Source organism: Amphimedon queenslandica, unplaced genomic scaffold, assembly GCF_000090795.2.
Source record: "Amphimedon queenslandica unplaced genomic scaffold, v1.1 AMPQUscaffold_13412, whole genome shotgun sequence".
Classification (NCBI taxonomy): domain Eukaryota; kingdom Metazoa; phylum Porifera; class Demospongiae; order Haplosclerida; family Niphatidae; genus Amphimedon; species Amphimedon queenslandica.
The window spans coordinates 10,740-14,271 of NW_003546352.1; positions in this window are offsets into that span (position 1 = coordinate 10,740).

Consider the following 3,532-nt stretch of genomic DNA (forward strand, 5'->3'; position numbering starts at 1 on the left):
AGCCCCAGTTATCATAAAATTACTCCACAGGATGCAAAAAGTTACCATGAAACTTTTAGAAACAATGATTGTCTAACAAAGCACTCACAGGTTGATATTTTCCATTATAACTATCAATTTTAAAATCCGCCATAAGGGCCCTTTTGTCAATTATGGTCACATATTGATAAAATTTATGAGTCCTTGTAACTTTGTAAATAAATATTTTGAAAATTCTATCATAGTAATTTAGTAATTTTTTTCATAGTACGTGTACATGCATCTACATGTATATGTATGTACACATACATATGTACAGCATACGTACATGTATATGCTGTGTGTACATGTATTGTACATTGTACATGTACAATACATGTAGAGGATTATGTGTTCCATTACCTTATAAAATGGTTTCCATATCAAGTGCAGGTAGTGATAGGGTGAGTCAGGGTCACTGGTTGGTTGGGACTTATTCTGAGTGTACTTCTTGCTGCTTAGGGGCCTCATGTCCCAAAAAAGGACGTTACTGGTTACCATGGAGATACAAGTAAAGTGGGTGTGGTCATTATAACAGGGTCTTACCCATCCAGTCCACTAGTGACCAGTTGAGAGCAATAGTTGGAAACATTAGGAACAAACTGAAGGGTCTTGTGAGATAGCTACAGTAGAATAATAAAGAATAATAATCAGTCCAAAATCAGAACATGTACATGTACATACATGCTGCATATTGTATATCAAATATCAAATATATCATATATCAAAACATGCATGTACATGCATGCATATCATATAGCGCTTTAAAGTTAATGGAGTTTTATTTTGGTGATTGGCAGTTTGCAAGCAGAATTGCCAATACTAAAACCGCCAATAATTGATGCGCATGCTCAGTTATACATGTGTACACAAAATTGCCAAAATAAAGTGACACCAAAAAATGAGAAAATCTATAATAAAATTCTCAATTTCCTCCTAGCTATTTTTGACATGCAAATTAATTAACATTAATGTCCTTCTTCCTTCTCTCACCTCCAGATGGTCAGGTATCCACTCAATACCAGTGACTCCTTTACTGTGTCCAGCATCAATTGATGAAAGAGCCACATAACTGACAATAGGAGCATGATCAAGCTTTGGCTCAGTATTAAACAATGCCTATAGATAATAATGAACATACACTGTACATGTACATGTGTATTAATGAAGTACATGTATATTTACAATATACATGTACATGTACATATGCCTCACAACTTTTTTTTATTTTTTAAATAATAACAAACATGTAGGAACAATATATACAATTTAAATATGCATAAGTATAATGCATGTACACGTGAATGCCTGTGTATGGTATAAACTACAAAAGTAACTACATGTACATGTACATGTACACATACATGTACATATGCTTCACAACTATAATGTACGTGTATATTATTAGTAATGTGCTACATGTGTATATGCTACATGTACATGTACATTGTGTGAACATACGTTCATTACTGGTCCTTTCTCTTTTGTATTGATTGAGCGATGAATCTGTAGTCTCTCCTGATAGTCTGTTATATCCCATATTACAACCTATACATGTGTGTACATGTACATGTAATAAAAATGAAGCACATAGTACATGTATACATGTACTGGTACATGTACATGTTACATGTACATTCTTACCTGTCCGTTGATGCAGCCACCAACAATGAGGTTTGGATTGCTTGGATTGAACTTAAAACACAAAATATCTTCAGGAGCTTCTAAAAATAACTAGAAAAAAAAAATAATTATACAAAAATTAAAATGTAAATGAATTTAAACACCCAATTAAGATTGACATGAATAATATACATGTAATACAGTGTATGCATATGTACATGCATGTACAGTATATAATGTACATGTTATTACTTGAGGGTGAATGGGATCAGTGAAGCTCCATAGAAGAACAAGTGAGTTTGAGTGAACTAGTTTAAATGATAATTCTATCCTTTCATTGAGTGAGTATGGCTCACCAACTGATACAGCAACTATACCTAATGAACACATTACATGATACTCTAAGAGGATAAAGCATATATGGGCTACATACAGTGTAGATTAGGGTATTTTCAAAAATTTGGAGTTTTTAAAAATGGTCATAATTCAAAAAATTGAAGTCGGAATCTGCTCAAACTTCCTACATAGCATAAGTACATCAATATGTATCAAAAAATGTAATAAAAATTAGAGGTGATTTCGGAGCCAATTTTTTGAAAAAACCATGGGCTATAGTACAGGGGATTTTCCAGAAAACTGGAGTTTTAGAAAAATGGTCATAACTCGAAAAATTGAAGTCGGAATCTGCTCAAACTTTCTACATAGCATAAGTACATCAATAGGTATCAAAAAATGTAATAAAAATTGAAGGTGATTTCGGAGCCAATTTTTTGAAAAAACCATGGGCTATATGGGCTATAGTACAGGGGATTTTCCAGAAAACTGGAGTTTTAGAAAAATGGTCATAACTTGCACAATTGAAGTCGGAATCTGCTCAAACTTTCTACATAGTATGAGTACATCAATATGTATAAGAAAATGTAATAAAAATTGAGGGTGATTTCGGAGTCAACTTTTCGAAAAAACCATGGGCTATAGTACAGGGGATTTTTCAGAATATTGGAGTTTTTAAAAAAATGGTCATAACTTGAAAAATTAAAGTCAGAATCTGCTCAAACTTTCTACGTAGCATAAGTACATCAATATGTATCAAAAATGTAATAAAAATGTGGGGTGATTTCGGAGTCGATTTTTTGAAAAAACCATGGGCTATAGTACAGGCAATTTTTCAGAAAATTGGAGTTTTTAAAAAATGGCCATAATCTGAAAAACTGAAGTCGGAATCTGCTCAAACTTTCTACGTAGCATAAGCACATCAATATGTATCAGAAAATGTAATAAAAATTGGGGGTGATTTCGGAGCCAATTTTTCGGAAAAAACATGGGCTAGTACAGGCGATTTTTCAGAAATTTGGAGTTTTAGAAAATGGTCATAACTCGAAAAATTGAAGTCGGAATCTGCTCAAACTTTCTACGTAGCATAAGCACATCAATACGTATCAGAAAATGTAACAAAAATTGGGGGTGATTTCGAAACAATTTTTCAAAAAAACCATGGGCTATAGTACAGGGAATTTTCTCAAATATTGGCATATTTTTGAAATTGTCATAACTTAAAAAAATTGAGTTGGAATCAAGTCAAACTTTCTACATTGTACATTGTTCATAAAGTAACATATACACAGTGAATGTATATTCAATACGAAACTGATTATTGTAAATTTATCATTCATACATGTACATGTACAGTGTAGGTATGTCAAACCTTTAATTGTTGGATGCCAGTCAATACAAGTCACAACTTTATCTTTACTGAACTTGAGGTCAGTGAATGACTGATACTCCTACAATACACAGGGAAGAAGTACACGTACATGTACATCATTTATATTTTCTAATCAATTAACATAATACACAAGTACATGTACATGCAGAGCAGTTTGATATATTT